The sequence below is a fragment of the Theobroma cacao genome, chromosome 1, assembly GCF_053813885.1.
Source record: "Theobroma cacao isolate CCN51 chromosome 1, ASM5381388v1, whole genome shotgun sequence".
Taxonomy (NCBI): domain Eukaryota; kingdom Viridiplantae; phylum Streptophyta; class Magnoliopsida; order Malvales; family Malvaceae; genus Theobroma; species Theobroma cacao.
The window spans coordinates 15,986,825-16,012,384 of NC_142639.1; the positions used below are offsets into that span (position 1 = coordinate 15,986,825).

The window sequence follows — 25,560 nt, forward strand, 5'->3', positions numbered from 1 at the left end:
ATAGAATTCATGAAGCATCTAAAACCACCCTAGATAATTAAAATGACAGTAAGTTTACTCACAATGTCTAGAATGCAGACTTTCGAAGTACTCTGTCTACTGGTCCTCGGATGCAATTTTCTTGCCTTTATCGGAGGACTCACCACCTTGACATAGTACAAAATCGAGAATTTCACCAAGTTGGTACTAAATCAAAATTAAACTAATTTAGACTACCAATGCATGATATGGAATGCAAAAATGCACTGGTAACTATCTAAACCCGGTATTGGCCTAATTCGTCTTATCACCCGATTAAATTCCTAACGGGTCCGTTTAAACTCCAATTTAATTCTTTTCAGTTTCTATACCTCAATTGCACCCAAATTAACTTAATGTCCCTCAGTGTGGTGCAAATTATCAATCCCAACAGCAAATTACGAAAATACCCCTAGTGGGTAAAAATTCGTATTTTTGCTCCGAAAATTCCCATTATTTTTCTAGGCTCATAATTCATTATTCCTTAACCAATTCTCCTAGAATAAAATCAAACTCATCCTCACTCACTACATGGTAAATTCAGCCATTAATGGTTGGGGGAGAAAATAAATTCTTTTCTTGTTGTTTTGCTTCTAAATATGCTAAACTAACTAAAAACACTAACATAAATTAAAATCAAATAAATCTAACAACTTTCTCTCTCCTAACCCATTTTTTCAGAATTGAATTCATCATGAAAACATGTAATTTAATCATGGAAAATAAAGAGAAATGCTTGGGAATAAGAAAACTCAAGCTTAATAGAAAAATCTCACCTTTTTCACTTAATTTCCTTGAAAATTCACACTTTTTCTTTGATTTTTCTCTCTCTAGGGTTTTGTTTTTGTTTTCTCTCTCTTCTTGCTGGTTTGGCTGGCCATGGGGTGGAAGATGAGCTGATTTTTGTGCCTTTTAAAAGGGAAAATAATAAATTAATAAAGGCATGACACGTGGCATCATGTGATTGGTCCGTTTTTAAAATTTTAAAAATTTAAACATTTTATCTCCACCACATGATTAGTCAAGGGTCAAAGATGAAGATAAAGGAAGACCATGTGCTGGAAAAATATCCTGGTGGTGGAAAATTACAATTTTGCCTCTGAGGTGGCAAAATTACCATTTTACCCTTTTACTCCAAATTATACCGAAATTAAAATTTTTCACTTCTAAACCTCAAATCATACTCCAATAAGTCAAATGGGGTCAAAAAAATCTTTTCTAAAATTCCCATTTTATCCCTAAGTGGTAAATGACCATTTTGCCCCTAGTTAGTGAAAATTCCGATTTGACTCCAAATTGATCCTCAAACTCCAAATTACCATTTTAAGTTATCCATGAACTATGAAACTCTTAATCTCACCTTAAAATTCCTATTTGATCTAGTTCGAGGATTAAATAAACTTTGTTGTACCTCTAGGTACAATACCGACTTTTGTAAATTTTTCGAGACTCTCCTAGCATGCAATCATGCTATCATCACATGTATGTCATGAATAGTATTTTATAAGGTCGGGCTTTACAAAAAGTATTGATACTTGGGGTTAAAAGTGTAAAAAATAAAAGGCCTCGGTGTCACATCCTAAGCAAGCCTCTTACTTCATACATACACTAACGATTTATAAAATGCATTCACAATATTATTCAACAACATAATCTTGCTATCTTGTGTGCCATTATAACGTGGTGGAACTCTTCATCACGACGTGCAGAAACACAAATAGATATTGAAATTAAAATATGTTTTTCATAACTTAAGAAATCTCATCACTTAACATTGCACCATTAGTGTAAAGCTAGGCTTTGAGCCATTGTACACATTTGATAGTTAAAACCTTTAAAACTTAGTGCCACTATTAGCTACATTCTCATAAAAAAAATTCAACAACAAATAAACATAATATAAGACTAACTCGTCATTGGAACATGACCCAATCTTCTAGGCTTCAAGTGAGCTGCTAGAACACCTTCTAAAGGAAGACCAGGAGCTTGTCTCTAAGACAAGGGTAGCAGGCTAATCACTGATATGCAAAAAGATCGAAAATTGATGGATGAGTCACAAGACTCCGTGAGTGAATATGGGAAAGGAATAAGGCAAGTGGAAGAGCTTTCGCATAAATCATAATTTGTATAATCATGATAATGTCAAATCTCATACTTTCATTTTAAATTTTTGAAAATAGTGTTGTCATAAAGCTAATTCAATTGATTTAGTTGAAATCGGAAATTCATAAACATTTAGTCTAAAAAGGAAAGTTGAGTGCATGTGAAAATTTTTTTAAAAGAATAATGAGGCTGTACTACACTTAGAGTATCGATACCTCTCAAAGGGGTATCGATACTTCTCACATAAAACCCAAATTTTGGGTAATTTCCACATCTTTCCAACTTTACTTTACTTATTATACTTAGGGACAATCATGTAGCTTAAGATTTCACTTATACTCGATTAAGTACCAACAGTCCTCAACTTTTCAACATCATGTTCACAATCAGTGCTTAGTTTATAATCTCTGTATAAACAAACTTATTTATTATTCCAGTTTCATCTAAAAAAAAAAAAACCTACCAAGGATAATGGTACAATCCCCACGTCTAGGATTATTGAGGATAACGGTACAATCCCCATTATCTTGGACAACCTAGGATAGGGTAAAATCCCCACTATCTTAAATTACTATGAGTGGAATTCTACCCTAACTTATTGCTATGTATAACTATGAGTGGTACATGCCTCACATTAAGGCTTTCATAAACATATAGGATTTAACATATCCATAACTAGAAACATTTCTATCTCATAATCATATTTCTTTATAACTCATGCTCATAATCATACTTATCTCATAATGTATGTGGTACAACTTCACATACCATGCTCATAATCATTCTTCACATGTTCATATATGTGCCACACAATCACTTCATAATCATAGGGGTGAGAATGCATACATCCACCTAAACATCTCCTTAAACATGCTTGCACTTCATAACTCAATATATTATCTTGAATTCATTTTGAAGAGAATCAGTTGAAAGGGTTTGTCTTGCGTTGTTAAAAACTATTGCATAGTAAAGATATTTACATACATAATAGGTTCAAAAATTTTTTCCAAACACTGAATTTAGATAATAGAATTAAGGCATAATGCGCAAAAAGGCCCCCAAATTATTCAAGAAAATTTAAATAAGTTTTTATTCTTTTATCATGTTTAATTAAATACCTATACTTTAATTTTGGCTCAAATAAGTTTTTATGACTAATGATTGACTAATTGCCATTAGAGAAAATGTCACTTATCATTTTATATCCACATGGCACTGACATGGCATTAATGTGGAAGGTGAAAAATTTCACATGATCATGTTATCATGCCAAATTAGCATGTCACATCATCATCAATTATGATATGTCAACATGCCACATTACCATCAATTATAATATGTTAGCATGTCACATTAGCGTTACATTGCATAAAATGACAGATGGCATTTTGACTAAGTCAATTATTAGTCAAAGGGTTTATTTAACTCAATATAAAAGTACAAGGGCTTATTTGGCTCAAACTAAAAATACAAGGGCTTATTTGGGTTAAAATAAAAATACAAGGACTTGATTTAACATAATAAAAGTATAAGGGTTATTTAAATTTTTCTAAATATTTTAGGGGCTTATTTGGCTATTTTGCCAAGAATCTATTGTTATAACATATCATTTTTAAATCACAATGATTAAACAACTTCATAAAATCATCCTTCACTTTACATATTAAAATACTTGAAATTGTGTATTTAGTCACCGTGAAAAGAGGCGTCTTTCTTCTAGGCCTCAATTTACCAAGCTTTAGCTCAATCTACAATCCTTGAGTTCTAACAACTTATTATTAATAAAACTAACCATAAGTTTTCTAATTTTCTACCAAATCAATAAAGTCGAAACAAGTCAAGTAAACAACTATTCTTTTTGATTAAATAACGATAAGCGTAAAACTTCAAACCCATAGCATTTATTACTCACCTAAGAGAGTCTTTACCTTAGTGAGTCCTTATGAAGTTAAAAACCCAAAATCTTCAGCTCAACAAGAGAAAGTAGCTAAAATTTTGTGAAACCTTGACTTTTCATCTAAGTGTAGGTTTAGGAAATTTCAATAAAGATGTACAAATCAAGCTATTTTCTTTATGAGTTGTTGGATGAGTTTTGTCAACCATGGAGTCTTTAATTTATCCTCCATATAGTGTTTTAATCATGCAAGAATGGTGAGTGAAAGATTGGATGAAAAAGAAAGCCAAAAGAATGTGTTTTTGCAAGTTAAGGCATAACAGGTCAATCTTTGGGAGTTTTAAGGATTGAAATTGCTACTGAAAGTAACAAGGCTCAACCTCTATGGAAGAAAGGTCGATCTTTGGAAAACAAGGCACTTGGAGTTGGTTCTAGAAATTGAAAGGATTGACCATTAAGCCATATAGTGTCGATCCTTAAAAGATGGAAATTTTGGAATAACTTTTGAAAACATTAGGATTGATCCCTAAGCTTTAAAGCGATGATCCTTACAAGTTAAAAATAAAAAATCAGCTTTTAAAAATAAAAAAGATTGACCTCTTGAGGATAAAAGGTTTAATCCCTATAGCCTTAGGAAGAAAAAAAGTTTAACTTAGGGACCAACCCCTAAGCTTTAAAAGGTCGATACTTAAGCATTAGTAGAAAAAAAAAAAAAGACATTGCTCAAACCTTAGCTCTCATGTTTCATTTCTTTTAGCCTTCAAATACTTTTTTTCATTTGCCAAACCTTTCTGTAGCTTCCATGGACCCTATTAGCAAGGATTAAAGCTTTCAAACTCGAATCTAAGGTAAGATTAACCACTTTTGAGTTCTAAATGCATGGGTTTAGCCTAATCCTCTTTTCTTATAAATTTTAGCACCAAAACTCTTTTTAAGATAAGGGTTCTTAGGGGTTTTTCTCTCCAAAGAAGATATCGAGATAAGGATGTTCATAGTTGAACAATGAGTGCTTATAGTTTAAAGTTTAAAGTTTAAAGTTTGTTAGAATTAAGTCGAAGAAAATGGGTTTACTTAACTAGTTTTGAATAAATGGGTTTGTTGAAAAATTTAGAAACCTTATGTTAGAAATTATTTTGTTAGGATTTGTTGAGCTTGAGTATAGTAGAATGAGCAAGGGTTGACAAAGCAAGACTCAAAAGCACACTTTTATCAAGGTGAGTGGATATATCACTTTCAAATTATTTTAATATGTAAAGCTAAGCATATTTATTGTATTGGTTACCTTGCATGATTTGAATGCCAAGTTTATAATGATAAATTAAACGTTTATATCCAATGTTTTCAACAAAGTTTTAGAATCTATAAATGTATGTAAATATCACTACTATGCATTAGTTTTCAATCAAAAGGGACAAACCTTTCCAAATGTTTAACATCAAATGCTTCAATTCTGTTATGATTAGGAAATGAGAAATGTGTATGGATTTATGGATGATAAGTGGATGCGAGTTTCCACTTTCGTACTTGATGATAATCATGATGATTGAGTATTTTTTGGGAGAATGCGATTGAAAAATAGCACCTAAATTGATGCTATAGAAACTAAAGGTGAATGCTGAAGTGGATGTAGACATACCCACCCTTAAGCTTATGATATGTATGTGAGAATTATTTGAACATGTGAACCATGACTTTATGGGATAATATGTGATGTAGTTTCACATACTTTATAAGAAAGCTTAGAGGTGTAGTATGAGTCTAGGTAAGCTTTAGTATGTGTTGATAATAAAATGAGATACGAGGAAAATGCTTTGTACGTGAATGTTTTCTAGCGTTTCCACACTATGTGAGGTAATATTCCACACATGGTGATGGTGTCTAGTATGATGTATGATAACATTTCCACATGGTGTGAGGTAACATTCCACACGAGGTGATGGTGCTCAATATGATGTATGATAACGTTTCGACACAGTGTGATGTAACATTCCACACGTGGTTATGATGTTCAGTGATATGAGTAAAGTGTTCCCATTTGTCGTGATGTAAGATTCCACCATGTGGTGGTGGCACTTAGTGTAAGTTAAGCCAATGTGCCATTCACGAGACCTAGACACGGGAAGCCTAGATGTGGGCCAAGACTATTAGGCATCCCCATTGCATACATGATGATTACCTATTACTCTTGTTATTGTTATGTTTCTTATGATTGCTTCTTATGTTTGAAATGGTCGATTGAGTTATAGATTATACATTAAGCGATAAGATAACCCAGATAGATTGATAGATGTAATAATTAAGTTCTAAGGTACTAGTTTGAGTTATATGGATTGATCGATGATTTCATGATGTTTTACGATTGAATTCTAGAGGAAAAAAAAATCTCAAGTATATAAGTAGCTCATATGGTTTATAGAAAAGTTGAGGTGAATTACCCATAACTTGGATTAAGTGGTTAAATTTTGTTATCCCTTAGAGAGGATTTGGTACCAAAGGTAAAGTATAGCTTACTTGTTTTTCCTAAAGGTTTTGTGCAATGTTTAGTTTACTTAAAGAACTAATTGTTTAAAAATTGTTGATTTCATTATGAAAATGAGATTAGTTTGTGACAATTCAGTTTTTATGAGATTTTGGTAAAAATAGAGTGAAGTTTGTTTATCTCAAGACTCATGTTTACATTAAAGATGTATTTTGTGCAAAAAATTTTCCTTTGGCTTGTCCCCATCCCATATTTATTTATGGAGTCTTTGTGACTCACATGTTAGTTTCCCATTTTTTTGCAAATAAGTGATTAGCTCTTACTTGAGTCATGGAGACAAGATTTCATTCTTTCTTGGTAGGTGGTATAGCAGCCCTCTTGAAGCTTGAAGAGTTAGGTCATGTTTTGCTTGAAAAACGAGTATTTAATTTTATGCTTATATTATGTTATGTAAAAGTTGAGAATTTCATGTTTGATACTCATGATGGATTAATTTGTGTTGAACACCAAATGGGTTATTTATATATGTGTAGCATATGGTGATGAAGCCAAAGGTGAAATTGAGCACTGAAGTGTGCACAATGAGCACAAGATGTGTCTATGACATTAATATGTTATATTGCATGGTTTTTATCCATGAAATGAATTTCTAATGATTATTGAATGTTGACCACACCTCATAAGGTAGATTTTCCATGATGTATGATGAAGCACTTGATGTGTCGTGCTTAATAAATGAAATGATGTGATTATATGTTGGATGGATAAGGCTTGCTTGGGCCTAGTGTGCCCTACTCACATAAGTCCTTGCATCAATTATGTGCCCAAAATTAAGATGTGACGAATTCATAGCAAGAGAAAGTTAGTCTAAACCCATGGATTTTTGAACTAAATAAGGTTAGATCTTACCTTAGATTCGAGTTTGGAAGCTTAATCCTTACTAAATATGGTTGTGAGTGGCAAAGAAAGGTTGAGAGGTTGAGAGGAAATGAAAAGAGGCTGAAAAGAATTGAAATGAACAAGTGAGGCTCGAGTAGGGTTTATTTTAACTTTTCTTGCTAGGCTCTAAAGATTGACATATTCTCTCCCAACGGTTAATCCCTAGGTTTTATTTTTCCCTGTATGGTTTTAGGGATTGACCATTTATTCCTCAAAGGTAAATCCCTGTATTCCAGAAAGCTTTAAACTATGTTCTATGTTGCAGGGATCGACCTTTAATGCTCAAGGGTCGATCCCTGAATTCTCGAAAGTTAAATGTAGTGTTTTGTGGTTCAGGGAATAAGGGATCAACCTTTTTTCCTTAAGGGGTCAGACCTTAAATTCCAAATAGCAAAAACGAAGCTTTTTTCCTTTAGGGATTGACCTTTTTTGCCTTAACTTGCAAAAATAAACTTTCTTTTGGTTTCTCTTCTTTCCTATTCTTCTTTTTTTTCATTCCTTAGTATAAAAACAATATATGAAAAGGAAATTAGAAGCATTTTGGTTGGGAAGCTCATCGAAAAACTCATAAAAATAAATGCTTTGTTATAGTTCTAGGAGAATTACCAATTAAACTTAGATAAAAGGTTAAGATTTCACATTCTTTCCCCTTTAAGAAAATTTGTCCTTGAATTTGCATTGGAGAATTAATCTATACTAGTAAAAAAGGTGAAGGTGTTTTACTTTAATATCATCCTCGACCTACCATGTCACCTCCTCGCTAGAGTGATTGCGCCATTGTATGTTGATTGAGGCTTCTTCCTTGGAGTGAGGTTTCTTCATTTGCCTATCCAATATGGCTATTGACTCCTCCTTGTAGCTCAAGTTATCCCTCAACTATATGGCCTCGTGCTAAATCACATGAGATGGATTAAGGTTGTACTTCTGAAGTATTGAAACATGAAATACCAGGTGAACATTAAAAAAGTCTAAAGGTAGTGCCAACCAATATGCTACTGCATCAACTCGCTCTAAAATCTCATATGGTCCAATAGACCTTGGGTTTTATAATCTCAATGCCTTTTTAAGGATCAACATAACCTCTAAACACTACCTTTTAAAGGATAATGTATAATCTCTTTTCTTTTACAAGATAAATAGCAGGAATACCTCTGAAAGATGAATATTGGTAAATAAGTACAAGGTTGGAAGATATGATAGTAATAAGATGGTTACAATCAATAAGAATGAAAACATAAAGAATTTTAGCAATAAGACAAATTTAAAGCTTATTAGAATGGAAGGGTAAGCTTGCTCTAGCTTGGTTTCTCTTTCTCTTTCTTCATAGAACTTTATATTTAAGCATATCGTTCTTTTCCTTCTCTTCAACCTTCATAAATGTACTTAAGAAGTCCTTTTTATAGTTGGAAAATGTTTGGAGCCACTGAAGAACATTTGGTGCAGAAAGCATCTTTTATCTTTCCAAAACGCGCCTAATGACCAGTAAGGATTGATCTTTTATGCTGTAAAATTTGAATTTTGTGAGTGGGGGATCGATCCCTCCTTAGTGGGGATTGATCCATGTAAGGCAACAAGGGATCCAAAGCTTTCTATTTAAAAAAGATCAACCAAAAGCTCTTTATGCAAACTTGTTCAACTCATATATCATTGTAAACTAAAGGATGGTAAACAAGCACACATGTTAACTCATTTTTTCTTGATAAGTACCAATTCAAGTGGTCAAAACTTATTAAGCTCATTCTTAACCAACTTGAATAGTTCAAACAAGTCTTGAATGACAAAGCAAGGTAGTTGTTAATTGATCTTAGACACAGGAAAATAAAAAAGTCAAATTTTCAAACTCAATTTTCCTTGTTTATACTAATAAAATGGGCAATTGTGCAAATTAATAACACACATAGCGATACCATCAACATCAAACTGTTATGTTCAAGGTTATGCTCAAAAATCATTCTCCCTTAAAGAAATGACATGAAATTAATTTCACAAAACGTAAGGAAATTATATCAAATCATTTTTCCACAACCAAGCTATAAAAATCAAACTCAAACAAATAAGAATAACCAAGCTAAACCAATGAAAACTAAGAAATAGATAACCAAGCAAAATTCTCAATTAAGAGAACAAAAAGGCTTTTGTCATAGAAATGACTCATTTTCCATTGTGTGTGTATAATGAGCATTCAATCTTCAAGAAATTGTCCCTCATTGCTCTAGCACACATAAAAGAGACTTTTTCATTTGATTTTAGATACCAAATTCTTTAGAACCTTGAAAATTAGTCTCATAGCATAAAGTTTCTTTTGGAACCCACATTTGTCTAATCCTATAAAATAAATGTTTCCTAATTGGACAAGCGAATGAGCTATGATCATGAAATGTGCAATGATTGCATTTGATCATTCTAGAAAATGAGGAATCCATAAAAACTTTATGTTTCTCATTTTTCAAATCTTCAAATTTCTTTTTCACATCAAAATTCTCTTTTTCTAAAATATCAATTTTTTTAGCAAACTTCAAATAATTCAATTTTTTCCTTCATCGAGAATTCAGTTTCAACACTATATTTTGAAATCATTTTCTTGTATTTCAAATTCATTTTCTCAAACTCAAAGGCTAAGTCTTCAAAAACACATTGCAATCATCAAAAGAGTTTGAATTAGATTCGCAAGATGAAAAGTATACGTTGGGCTCTTCAAGAGCCATAAAGCATAGGTTGGCTACTTCATCGTCTAAATCATCATCGAGTGTGTCACCATCACTCCATGTAGCCACCGTTGCTTTCTTTTGGGACTTCTTTGGGTTGTGCTTTTTCATTCTCATGAACTTGTTAATTTTCTTAGCAAATATGGCCATTTCTTCATCATTATCACTTTCAACCATTTTTTCTTTTCCTTGCATGGTTGACTTGAATACAAAACTCTTTCTATTTGAAGTTTCCCTTTCATTTCCATGCTTTAAATTTATCTCATAGGTTAAGAGAGACCTACTAAGCTCATCGATTTTGAGTGTTGAGGTCCTTGGCTTCTTCAATGGTAATGATCTTCAGTTCCCATGACTTTAACAAGGTATAGAGCAATTTCTTTACTAGCTTTCCATTTGGGTATGTCTTGCCAAGTGCTTTCAAGCCATCGAGGATATTTTTGAATCTATTTGACATCTCATTGATACTTTCATCCTCTTTCATGTGGAAGAGCTCATAGTCAAGAATAAGCATGCTAATCTTTGACTCCTTCACTTGGCTAGTCTCTTCATGTGTGATTTCTAATTTATCCTAAGTTTCTTTTGGATTTTCACTCACAGACACTCTATTATACTCATTGACATTAAGTGCACAAAAGAGTGTGCATTGCCTTAGCATTAGGTTGAGCCATTTTAACGTCATCGAAATCCTACTCACTTTCTTCTTTGATCACTTCTTTTCCATCTATTATCTTTGTTGGCTTAAGAAGACCATTAGCAATTATCTTCCAATCATGATTGTCATTGTCTTGAACAAATAACTCCATTCTATTTTTCCAATAAGAGTAGTTTTCACCATTGAATAAATGAGGCCTCACAATTAATTGCCCTTCACTAAGAGTTGTTGCAATAGAATCTATGGTCATGACTTTAAGCCAACAAGGATCACTCAAAGATTATTAAAACTATAAAATTAAGTCTAAGCTCTGATATGAATTGTTAGAAATATTAGCTTAATAATAATGAAGAATAATCCAAAAGGAGAAGTGAATTAGGTTTCTTAAAATTCTTTTTAACAAATCAAACTTTTTAATGAAGGCAAGCAAGAAATAAATTTCTCAAATTTGTTTTCAATCAAAACATGCCAAAAGTAATTTGATGAGTAAATAAATGAATAGACAAGTTAAAAACAAATTTCCCAAATGCTTCAAAGTAAAATGCAATAGTGTAAAAAGTGAAGAGTAAGGAGAGAATTAAATAGATGATTTATAAAGGTTTAACCTTCTCTTTAGGTGTCTATGTCTTCCCCCTTAGCAAGCTAAGGAGTTCAATCCACCATGATTAAAAATCACTATAATGCCTTTTCATGGCTCAAGAATAACTATTGCCTTTTCAAGGATCAAGCATAATACCTTTTTTAGGATCAAGCACAATCTTTAAACACTAGTTTTTAAAGGCTATGGTATAACCTTTTTTCTTTTACAAGATGAATAACAAAGATACCTCTAGAAGTTGAATATCGCTAAATAGGAACAAGGTTGGAAGAGATGATAGTAAGAATATAGTTACAAAGGATAAGAATGCAAGCTCAAAGAATTTTAGCACTAAGAAAACTTGAAAGTTTGTCAAAATGGAAGTGTAAGTTTGCTCTAACTTTATACTTAAGCATATGGCACATTTTCCCTCTCTTTTACCTTCATAAATGTGCTTAAGAAGTCTTTTTTATAGTTGGGAAAAGTCTAGAGCCATTGGAAAACATTTGGTGTAGAAAAAAGTCATTATTTCCCTTCGAAACGTGTTTGATGGCTAGTAGGAATCGATCCCTTATGCTACAAAGTTTGAATTTTGTGAGTGAGGGATCAATTCTTCCCTAGTGTGGACGATCCTTGTAAGGCAGCAAGGGATTAAAAGCTCTCTGTTTAAAAAGGATTGATCCTCAATAGGGATCGGTCCTTATAGCTTAGTTCATGAAAAATCCCTCATTTTGAACTCAAATTGATACAAAACACTTAGACATTTCAAATGCAAATGAATGGGAGTTTTTAATATGAAGAACTTAAGTTCAAAACTCATTCAAGCAATTTTGATCATGGTTTTTTTCATTTCAAAATGATAATCACTTTAAAGTTAATAAAGCTAACAAAGGAAATATTACATGTTATATCCAGAATCTATGAAAAGTTCATAGTGCATCCTAGAAAGAAGGTCATAAGATATCCTAACAAAAGTAAACTTAAGAAATAGGATTTTGTTACTGATTGTGCACCTAATAATAGTGAATATTACTCATTTTAGGGATTAAAATTTAAGAAGGTATAGAATGCCCTAATCTGCTACATCACTATCAATCTTTGTTATTGTGTCAAACTAAATTATATTTTAATATCTTTAAGAACTAAAAGAAGCACATTAAGAAAATTAACTTTGCATTGTTGCCATAAAGGTGATTTATTTATTGAGGCATCAGCGATTTGATTTTTGTCCTTAATGGATCAACAAGATATATTTGCTTTAAGTCATAAAGCAAAATTGTTTTGTCTCTTAAAAGTCGCTTCAGTGGTAACATAAAAGTGTCGAGGCTCATTTTAAATGCTTCAAAGCAATGCGTCATCAATTTGTAGAGAAATTTTGAATCTTAAATGGATTGTTTTGCCACTCGAAAGCAATAATGATGCAATTCTTGGAAGAAGCTATAGCCAAAACAATCCTTATAAAGACAACAATTAAAGATACAAAATTAAAAGAGCCACATTAATGCAAATGCACTTGCCGAAAATAGAGGAAATAGAAAACCTCACAGAAATAGTAAAAAATGTTATCATAAAAAGGAAGCATCTATTAGCATAATACAGCAAGCAAATGACATCCTTGATGATAGCTAGAGTGTTTAAAACCCACCCAAGACATATTCTCGAATTGAGATTGATGGAAGCGATACATGTCCTATAAGCAATTGACGTGTTTAAGTAAAATATTGAAATCAATTTATGCATTGCATGTAAAAAAGATCTACTTTATTTATGAGTTTATATAATCTATGTTATTTACTTACAAAGATGAAATCCATATAATGAATATGCCTTGCAAAAAGAATTATAAAGTGTTATAATTATGAAATTCTTATTAGGTCAAAATGTCATTTTTAAATTGTTTTTAATTGATGCATTATCAAGATAAGACATTAATAAAACCAAAAGACTGTTACATGTTGTGTTTCTTACCAATCAGTTTCATAGATTGAAATATGGTGATACTTAAACAACATATGAATGCTTGTTAAATGATCAAGTTCACTAAACATGATCTACTATGAGAATTTCGTTGGGTAGTTCACTCAAGTATCTGTGAAAACATAAATGTGACAAATATGTACATAATCCTTGGACTTGAAATCATCAAGTTATCTTATGTAGGGATTGCTATACGTAGATGCCATCTTCTGTTGTCCTATCAAGGATGTACTATGTTAGATATAAAGCTTAAAGTAAAGTAACTAAGAGAAAGGTGAATTAGTTCTTAAGTAAAAATTTGATCTTTTTAACAATAGAGTTAAAGATGAAAAGTTTGACGACAAGGTTTAAAGAACAGAGTATAAAAGCTTATAAAAATGGACTATAAAGCTAGTAAAGAAAATGAAGGAGAAGAGAATACTTAGTCACGATTTTTTAAGAGGTTCGGCCCTCAAAGCTGTGAGACCTTGTCAAGCTCGATTAAAAGACAGTATTGTACCAAGTGGTACAACTAAGTTAAATGAGCATTGAACTAGTTCAAATAGAATTTCTAAGAGGAAATTGAAAATTTTGAAACCCATAGAATGGCTTAGAATAGTGATTCGGAGTTCAAAGTCCAGTTTGGAGTCTATCAGGAAATTGACCGATTAGGGACAAAATGGTCATTTTACCATTTGATGATTAAATGGAGATTTCTAGCCAAGATTTGATCACATTTGACCAAAAATAATTATATGAAATATAATTATGATTATTGGAGTATAAATGATGTTTAGTAGTGAAAAATTATGATTCCCGGTATTTTTAGAGTACAAGGGCAAAATGGTAATTTTGCCACTAGAGGACTAAACAAGAATTTTAAAAAATGATTTTTTTGCCCCATTTGGTTAATATTGATCAATATTAGTGTTATTTGAGGTTGAAAAGTAGAAATAATGTGATTACGGTATATTTCAGAGTATAGGGGTAAAATCATAATTTTTCATCTCGAGGGTAAATCGGTAAATTTTTTGCCCCAGCACTTGTCAAGACCAAGGGATTTTAAATGTGGTAGGATTGGATAAATACCAGAATAATTGTGGTGAAAATTAAGAAGAAAAAGTCAAAAAGTTAAAAATTGGGCCAATAAGCATGTGACACGTGGCATGCTATCTTACTCATGCTTTTGTTCTTGATTTCCATGGTTGAACATTGAGTTATCATGATGAATTCAATTCTGAAAAATGGGTATGGAAGAGGAATTGTTGTTGGAATAATTTGATTTTAGACTATGTTAGTGTTTAGGGATAGTTAAGCATGGTTATGAACAAAAACACAAAAGAAATATTCAATTTCTCTAGGGTTCCTTGTTGGTCGAACCATGAGGACTGAATATCAATGGAGGATTGTTTTTATTCCAAGGAAAATGGCTTGGAAAATGATGAATTAAGGTGAAACGGTTATGTAGAAAAAAATTTCGGTGCTAGTGCACCAAATGACCAAACTTTTCTATAAAGAACTGTGAGGGTTCTAATGCTGAATTTGGCTTTATTTAAATGGTATGTGGTAAATTAAGGTATTAGAGGAAAAATGAATTAATTTAGAGGTGATTTGGACACAATTGCCAATTAATCGAGTGATCGGTCGAATTTAATCGATACCGCGATTAAACGGTAATCGAACGTATTTTTGCATTTACATATCAAGCATTAGTAATTTAAATTAGTTTATATCAATTTAGGGACAATATAGTAAATTCCACGACTTTGTTATTTGTCAAGGTAGTGAGACGTCCGGAAAAGGCAAAGGAATTGCGCTTGAGGACTATTAGTCCGAGTGCACCCGGAATCTGAATTTTCGACATCTGTGAGTGGACTGCCTATCAAAATTGTTTTGGGAATATGACTGTTTTGAACAAAGTGTTTGAATGATTTTATGCAAATTTTCATGAAAATGAATGCCTTGGGAACAAGCTTTTGAGAAAAGGTTTATGTTATGAAATGTGGTTATTATGGATTTCTATGTGGCTGCATTATGTTGATATACAGATATGCTTGAATATAATGTTGTGTAATTATGTTGACTCGGCTATGTGAGAGTAGGGAGTGTGCATAAGCTGAGGATGACCCAGTTATGTGCGAGTAGGGAGTGCGTATAACCCGGTGATGATCCAGTTATGTGCGAGTAGGGAGTGCGCATAACGCGGTGATGACCCGGTTATGTGCGAGTAGGGAGTGCTCATAACCCGGTGATGACCTAGCCATGTGCCAGTAGGGAGTGCACATGAGCTGGTGATGATGATGATGAGCTGGTGATGATGATGATGGGTTGGTGAGATGATGATGATATATATATAAGTATGTATATATATATATACATATATATATGTATGTATATATATATATATATATACATACATATATATATGTATATATATATATATACATACATATATATATGTATATATATATATACATATGTAAATGTGTGTGTTATAGCAAATTGATGGACAATGATTGATGGTTGTAATGTACGTGAAATTTGACACATTGTACTTTGAGAATTTTCACCAATTTTATGTTGATTTTATTAGTTTAGCAGGATGGCTTTTTGTTGAGTGAGGAAAAATATTTCTCTTGTTGCTCCGTTTTCGCTGCAGCGAAATTCATGCTCGCTGTAGCTAGAAACTCTCAGGTTTGGAGGGGTTTTAAATAGGAATGAACTAAATTGCATTGTTTTGAAACAAATGCATGATGATTTTAAATTCTCCCTAATTGTTGCTTGTTCCCTTCCTTGTTCACTCATTGGGTTTATACTCTGTCACGACCCGAAACTCCCATCGAGCCCATGACAACCGCCGCGACGTCTCGATCGACATTCATTACCCGGAATGTCAACCGGAACCCCGCAAAACTTTAATATCAGCTTCTCATTTCCCCTGTGGGTAATTGTTTCCAAATACCACATTCTAAAAGATTTTAAACTGTTTCCAACTTAAACAAATAAAATAATAATTTTCGTCTCACAGGGGTATTTTGGTCATTTATCCCAAAAATCTCAAAATCATCTAAAAATATGGTATGTAAGTGGAAAACACATATTTCATAATCAAAAATAATTTTGGATGTCTAAAACATTCGTTTAAAATGAAATTATGACTATCATAATAAAATAAAAATATTAAATAAAATATTCAATTTTCACATAAAAAGATATTTTAAGAACACTGCATAAATAATTTTTATAGCGTAAAAGCAAAGTAAATTCTTACATACCATAATACAGATAACCAAAGTATAGAATTTAATTTACAGTGACACGTGGGCCCACGAATGACCAAAAGTATCAAAAGAAATGAACCTACAGTCTTTGGATGTGGCAAGTTCAACTGTATTCCTCGCCGATATCAGTTATCTACAATCTATTCTGAGCCTGAAATGGGTGGAAATGAGGGTGGTGAGATTATAAAATCCCAGTGAGTAAACAAACATCACTCAAAATATTTAAAGTCGAGTAAAAGGAGACTATTAAAACATTTCATCAAACTGTAATTTATCATCCTTCAACTTATTTCAACCAAATGAAATCAATTTATTTAAAGCAAGTAATCAGTATGGCTTATGAATTTCTTAAAAAGCTTGGCTCATGCCAAAAATTATTATCATACTCAGTTATCTAAGATACCTTGGCCGAGGGCTATCCCAACTGAGTCCGCCAAGGCTATTAGAAAGTCATGTTTTTATTTCGAAAATATAGCCATTCCTTGGCGTTGGCCGAGTTCCCCTTCACGTGGTGGTTTGGCGTGAAGTGAACTCTAAAAGTTATACCTCGGGAGTTACCCTACTCGCCTCTCCAACCGAGGTAAAAATATAACAGGATTCTGTGCCCCTCTAATAGGCTAGTCCACAGAATCCAGCGCACTGCAGCAGGTCAAACCCACCATACAATAAAATTTTGACAGCATGACAGGGCTAATATATTACTACCCAGCCTGCAAGGGTAAAATAAAGCAATTCATACAATTCATAAAAAAACACAGCCCAGCCAGTCATGCCAATATAATAACATAAGCCATTAATTCAATTTTAAATTTACAACATATCAGTGGTCTCCAATTACTCTATTTTCAAAATCGTTATTTCGTTTTAAGACAATTTATAAAATATTTTCATTTAAACTCATTTTGTTTACAAAACATAAAAATTTACCATTTGAACTCATTTTCATAAAATTCACCAAAACCGAATAAAAACATACTTTAGATAATTAAAATGATGGTAAGGTTACTCACCGTGTCTAGAGTGGGGATTTTCGAAATACTCAGACTCTTGGTCCTCGGGTGCAATTCCCTTGCCTTTATCGGAGGACTCATCACCTTGACACAGTACAAAATCGAGAAATTCACCACATTGGTACTAAATTGAAATTAAACTAATTTAGACTATTAGTGCTTGATATGAAATGCAAAAATGTCTAAATTTTTGCCTAAATACGGTGTTGACCTATTTCGGTCTTTTACCCGATAAATCGATATACGCGTCCGTTTAAACTCCAAATTAATTTTTTTCAGTTTCTATACCTCAATTGCACCCAAATTGACTTAATGTCCCTCAATGTGGTGCAAATTATCAGTCCCGATAGCAAATTACAAAAATACCCCTAGTGGGTAAAAATTTGTATTTTTGCTCCAAAAATTCCCATTATTTTTCTAGGCTCATAATTCATCATTATTCATCATAATTCCTCAGATAAAACATCAAGATCAGCAGCCAATATTTCCCTAGAAAATTCAGCATAATGGGTTTCAATGGGAGAAAATTATATCTTTAGCTTATTTTTGCTATATTTCAATATAACTTAACTAAAATCACTTAATTCAATTATAATCAACCAAAAATCAAGCTCAAAACTCATCCATGGAGGTTTGGCCAGCATGGGTGTCCATACCCACTTTCTAATTTTGCATGGAAATGAGAAAAAAATGCATGGGTAGTGAAAATCACAAGGAAAATCAATGAAATTTACCTTTTCAATGCTTGATTTCTTGATTTCTCTTGATTTTCCCCAAATTTTCAGGTAGGGTTCTTATTTGTTTTTTCCCCCTTTTCTCCCCTGGTTTGGACAGCTGAAGAAGATGAGAATTCTGGAATTTTTACCTTTTTAAAGGCTAAAATAATATAATATTATTTTATTCATTTTTTTAATGTTTTATTAATTCCTTAAATTCTAGCCATCCATTTGTTTCCAAATTTTCACCATACACTTGTCCCACATATCCATAGCTTAGATAAAATTTTCAGACTTATCCAAAGTCTTGGTGAAGTAATTTTTTAAATTTACACTTTTACCCCCGTAAAAGTCAAAAATTACATTTTTACCCTAAAAACTGAAAAATTGCCCATAGACATTTTTTTCACCCCTTATACTCATCCCATTCTCCAATTTATCAAATTTGATCTAAATTCTCTCAAAATCTCAAATTTTGTCTGCGGGTGGCAAAATTACGATTTTGCCCCTACACTCTAGAAATCACTAGAATTAAACTTTTTCATTGCCAAACCCTCAAATTATACTCAAATGCTCAAATAATACTCTAATAAGTCAAATGGGGCCAAAAAAATTCTTTTCTAAAAATTCCCATTGTGTCCTTGGGTGGCAAATGACCATTTTGCCCCTGGACAGTAAAAATTCCGATTTGACTCCAAATTGATCCTCGAACTCCAAATCATCATATTAACCATTCTGGGACTTAATATTCTTAATTTCATTTTAAATTCTCTATTTGATCTAGTTCGAGGCTTAAATTAACTTAATTGTACCATTTGGTACATTGTCGTCTTTTAACGATTTTTCTTTCGGGGCTTTCCAAGTATGCAAGCATATTGTCAATCATATGAATGACATGGAAAGTATTTTATAAGTTCGGGCTTGACATACTCACCATTTTCAAATTCATGTTTTCAGATCATGAGGCAGCCGATAATTAGGACGAGGTGTCTTTGTAGACCTATGTCCATCTTTTGGTAGGTGTCTCGGCATTCGGTAGCTGTATATTCATCTGAGTCCCTCCGTTAGAAGTCGAGTATTATTTTGTTATGTATAGATGAACTTAATGTAAAATTTAAATGAGTAATGCTAGTACGAGTTGGCAATGTATATCACTATTTTGATTCAAAGTTATGAAATATGACTTAGTGATAATAGATGGAATTATAAGTAAGATAAATAATAGGCTTGCTTGGGTTTAATGGATTACGTCCATTGGACCCATGCGCCGATCATGGCCCAGAATTTGGGTCTTGACAAAAGCCTACGTTCTTTCTTTTGATAGCAGAAGGGGTTTGAATCCACTAAACTCTATCTTTTTAACGAGGCTCGAGCACAACCATTAACACACTACCTTTTCTAAAGGGGGTATAACCTTTCTCTACCTTTTCTATGAAGGTATAACCTTAAATGACCTTTTACAATGGATGTATAACTGTACACTACTTTTTACAAAAAAGGTACAATTTTTCTCTACCTTTTCTATGGAGGTATAACCTTACACTACTTTTTACAATGGAGGTATAACCATATACTACCTTTTATAGAGGAGGTATAACCATTCTCTACCTTTTTTATGGAGGTATAATCTTACATTACCTTTTAAATGGAGGTATAATCGTTCTCTACCTTTTGTAGTAAAGGCATAACCTGTCAATAGTGGATTCTTACAAAGCTTAATACCTTATAAGGGTGATGATCTAAGTTAGGTACAAAGGATGATGACATTTCAAAGAAGAACAGTTTAAAGATGAAACTTTTGTTAAATAATATGCAATAGAGATAAAATAGGAGAACTTTAAAACTCTCAACTTTTTTTAACTTTTTAAATTGAATATTTTGCTTTCTTTTCCTTGTTCTCTCCCTTTTGAATGACTTTCTCATGAGGTATTTATAATGCCTTGTCATTTTTTCCATATGGAGTAAACTTTTGTTTCATTGCTGAGCATTTGAACCACCTGAATCACGCTAGTCAAACTTCAAGAATCGATTAGTGGAATGTGAGACATCAATTCTTTCATAACCCAAGCCTTTTTGTTTCCTGAGAATTGATCTTTCCGTTCTTGAGTAGTCGATTCTTCTTGTCTCACTTGAAGTCTAGAGCTTTCTATTTTGTGAGAATTAATCATTTCATTCCCGAGACTCGATTCTTTTCATCCTGTTTTAAAGTTAGTGGCTTTCTAATTTTTTGACAATCAATCTTTGCCTCTCTACATACCGATTCTTCTTTCACTTTAAGTGCCAAAATCAAAATTTAAATTTCATTTTGCCTACTCCATTCTTGTTTTATTCTCCATCTTTTCTTCTTTACCAAGTTTCTTATTTTTCTCTTTGCAGCTCTGAGAATCGATCACTTGATACTTGAGAAGTCAATTCTTGCTATTCTAGTGGCTTTCCATATTACTTTTCCTTTCTCAAGAATCAACCTTTGCTTTTTTTGAAATTGATTCTCGTTCTTCCAATAACTTTTGTATCTTAAGGAATCAATGTTTCCTTTTCAAAAGAAGTCGATTCTTTCTATTCCAAAAAAGAAATAATTGTTTTTGTTTAATAAAGAATCAATTACTTCACTTTTAGAAGTCGATTCTAATAGTTGAAATTTGAGATTTAAAGTATTCAAAAGGTTTTTCTTTTTACAAACAACTTCAAAACTTTTATAGGATTGTTCTTCAAGTTCAAGATCATTTTCACTTAGTTTCAAAGCATATTTAGATCATTGAATTATTTTCATTTCAAAACTAGGCTCAATTTTAAAGCTAACATACTATGAGATGGATATTAGGTATAGCTTGAAGCACATGGAGAAAGATGAAAAATAAATAAAGTATACATCATCTAAAATGTTTTTAAAATAAAATCTCATTACTTTTTGGTATATTTTAACTCAAAAAAATCCTTGGCCAATATAGGATGAAGGTCAGAAAAGAGTTTGGATTTCATTAAAGAGTTAAAAACTAGTTACAAAAGCTAAAATGATAAAGACATATATAGAATAAACATTGAATTAAGATCTATGTCTTATCAGGATATTATTTGATGAAAGATCATATTACACTGAAAGATTGAGTACTGAAGAGTTGAGTCAAATGAAAATGACTTTTCCTAATATTTGAGTAGTCATGACGCATTACTAGATCTCAATCATGATCTATATATAGAAGTTAATCAATTGAAATTTGATAATGAATGAAAAATATTGATTATCTAATTGTATTCGACTTAGGATTATAATAAAATATTTTGCATTCAGCTTAAGATTATAATTCATATTTATTGTCAACATGTTAAAATTTAATGAGTGACACTAGTTAAAAGTGACTAAGTGAAAATTAAAATGAGAAATTAAGTTGGACTTAATTGAAATAAGTTTTGAATTTCTAAGATTTGATTGAAATGGTTCAATTAAATTAACACAATTTAATAAATAAGCATAAAAGTTATACTAATCCCATTACTGCCAGGATTTATGTATTTTCTTATAAATGGGTTTTAAGGTTGTCTATAACATAAGAAAGTATTGAGAATACAATTAGGCACATTGGAGAAGTGAGAAACTGAACTTTTGTAATTAGCATTAGAAAACCGAAAGACTCTTCATTCTCTCTTTAAGAATTTCCCTTATTCACTTATGCAGATTTTTATTAGAGGTTAAACACTTGAACAATTTATGATTTGCAAAAACCTTTACCCCTTGGTGTTCGAAGAATTCCACCTGACCTAAAATTAAAGGTAAAAACTTCCTTCTCCAATAGCTAGGGATATTGGCATTAACATATCCAAAGTTTGATCTCAATTTCCAAAAAAAAGAATTTATTTTTTATTTTTGCTTAATTATAGCACATGTTTTCTCAACAAACATGATCAAAAAACATTAGGTGATTGAATAGAGAAGCTTGGGTAGAAGCAATCTACTTTTAGCGCCTTAGTGAGTAAGAATATTTGCAAACATCACTCACAAGACCTGCCACAATTCTAATACGGAGAAAATTGCCAACCACTTATAAATGCATAAGAAAATATCTTCATGAAAGCGAACGATTAATTTTGAAAAAAAAAACCCAACCTCAGACCAAAACCAAGAATTGATGAATAGTCAATGGCTTAATCCGTCTGAAAATGACCCGAAGACTAAACATTCCTCCACAATGATGAAATCCCAAATTCCATCTCCTCTTTCAAATAAAAAAGTAACCTATAAACACCCCTTAAATTATTATGAAATATACGAGTATCCAAAAATCAAGGAGCCAAATATTTTAACATTCCAACAACAATATTCTCCATATTTTAAGCAATAATATTTGGAAAACTCTTTAATTCTTTTCATATTTATTGTCAACATATTTTAGGGGATTTTAGCCGATATTTAGGAATGATAGAATATGTACAAATTTTATATATATGGCTTCATCTTGTTAACGAAAATAGGAATTTTTTTATTTTAAAATCGATCAATTAGTATTTTATATATGGTATCAAAGTTAAGTTGTTCTCTCTTGTGAACATTTTTTCTATAGCAAAATAAAAAAAAAAACCAACAGAAACCTAAGCAAAATCTTTTACCAAAACCATGAATGACAAACCACTCCCCTATCATCTGAGTAATTCTAATAGACTAGATGATTTGTTGGTATCTATTATTCAAATTTCTTACCCACGCAAGTATACGTATCGAAAAAATAATATAATAGTAAGCAAAGTGTTGATCCCATAGAGAATTGATCTAAAAGTTTACTAATTACTAAAATTAAAATAATTTATATTATTCAAATAATTAAAAGTTGATAACTAATTAAACTAATAATTAATTAACAAAAGAAAGAAACAAATTAATAATAATTAAAAATCAAAGCAAGAATTTAATTGAATAAAAATCAAATTTAAACAGGCCTAGGATTACAATATCTCTCACACTTCATCTAAATCTTACCTCTCTTCCTTAACTTATACTAATGGTTGAATTGCTAACCTATAGTCTTCAATTATTTATAAGGCTCTCTCGAAACTCTTATAGAAATATCTACTTTAATCAAAATACTATATTCCTATATGAATTGAAATTAAAATAGATTTATTAAGTTCAAGTTCTAATACTGGCTACATATGGCATATAGGTATATCCCTATCATATTAGCAAATCAATTTATTCAACCAAGCAAATAAATATGATCATAAGCTATTCCAATTTTAGCTACACTAATCTCCCTTTCCCAGTTATGTTTAGGTTTCTAGATCAATTTAATTAGTGATTAGGCAATAAAAAATATTAAGAACAAATTGGAATAAACAATTCAATCCCATTAAAATTAAGCAAGAAAGAGATTAAAACTTTAGACTACATGTGAGTTCAATTGCAATCCTAGAAAAAAGAAATTAGTTACTCATAATGAAAATAAAGAACATAAAACAATGGAGTTTAACCATCTCAAACAAAAGAAACAAGAAAACTAGAGATTGGTAATCTTCAATCTTCCATGGTTGATCTTGGTTTTCTTGAGTTTTTGGTGGCTAATCTCCCCCTAAAATAACCTAAAACTAATTCCCTCTAGGCTTCCCATTCAATTAGGCTTCATAAGGATGTATTTATAGGGCTCACAAATATAATTTCGGTCCAATTCAGACTCCCGCCTTTGAACAGGTGTCTTTACAAACCTGGGGTGCCACGACATCGACTTGTGGTGCATTTTTTTCCTTGTTATATGATGAACTAGACAAAGTGGCAAACATTAAAATTGTATCTCTACATCCAAGGGTTCAAGAATAATCTCATTTGGAGTTCTATAGAGAGAGTTATGATCAAAATACCAAAACATGTGCAAAGGAAGTCTGCACCTAGAATGCACTCTCCTAGTCTAATTAAAAGTCCTTCTTCAAAGCACACCTTCAAAGGCACAATTTAATCAATAATAGCTTTTATTAAGAAATTTAACATTTAACTTAGCCTAAAATAATCTAAATTTAATTGACCTAACATAATTAACTATAATTAAATAAATAACTAAAAATACCTAAAATTTATGCTAAAACTCAAAAACCTAGCAACTTAATGATAAAATTTAGACAAAATAACTCTATATCATAGAGTTAACAGTATCCTATGTACCAAAAGAGCCTAAAAGGGCCCAACTATTTAACATGGGTGAGACTTCTTGTCAATGCATTACGATCGAAATACAAGCTAGTATTTATGGATGGAAAATCATTGAAACTAGAAGAAAGAGATCTAGAATGGAATGATTGGTTGACTTGTAATGCCATGGTAGTAACATGGCTATAAAACTCACTCAATGAGGAGTTACATGATAGTGTTGCATATCATGACACAATTTATGACATTTAGAGAGATTTGGAAGAAGTGGACCTTGTATTCAAAAACTGAAAAGAGAAATAGTCAACATTAGACAATGTGGATTGACAATCTTAGCTTACTATACAAAAATGAAAAGACTTTTGGATCAGCTTAAAATGTTTTTTCAAGTCTCATGGATGAGGACGTGGGAGTTGTATGTGTGGAGTATTGTCCAAGGAAATGAAAAAGAAAATTGCTTTAGTTTTTAATGGGATTGAATGATTCCTATGCTGTTGTAAGATAGAATATTCTCTATAAAGATCCATTACTATATTTAACAACTGCTTATTCTTTATTGAGTTCAGAAGAGGTGACAGTAGCAAGGCCAATTGTGGAGGTAGTAGCATTCAAAGCATATGTCAGGGAAAGGAATCAAGATCCAAACACGAGGCTAAAATGTGAACACTATAAGAAGATAGGTCAAATAAAAGAAAATTATTTTGAGATTCTAGGATATCCACCAAATTGGTTGAGTAAGGAAAAAAGCTTTGGCGTAAAGATAACCATCAATGCAGTAGTCATAGAAACAAAGGAAAACATGTGCATTCCCAACAACAAGAAAATCCATAGTAGATTGTTCTAAATCTAACAGTGTTATCTCAAACTTAGTTGATTAATTGATGGTAATACTTAATGGAAACAAACAAGGAACTTCCATTGTCAACTTTATTGGTAAAATTTCTTGATCTCAAAATTGGATTCTGGACAATAGGGCATTTGACCATGTTGTATCAAATTCGAAGATGTTGAAATGCAAAATTCCAAAAACATCTACTATGGAAGTTACACTACCTAATGGAAGAAAGTCACAAGTGGATTGTGTTAGAGATATTCAGCTAAAT

At 31.9% G+C, this 25,560-nt stretch overlaps 1 pseudogene; it reads right to left on the reverse strand.

The window, feature by feature from the left end:
• Positions 1 to 10,427: 10,427 nt before the first annotated feature.
• LOC148764579 (uncharacterized) lies at positions 10,428 to 11,040 on the reverse strand (annotated as a pseudogene).
• Positions 11,041 to 25,560: the final 14,520 nt, after the last annotated feature.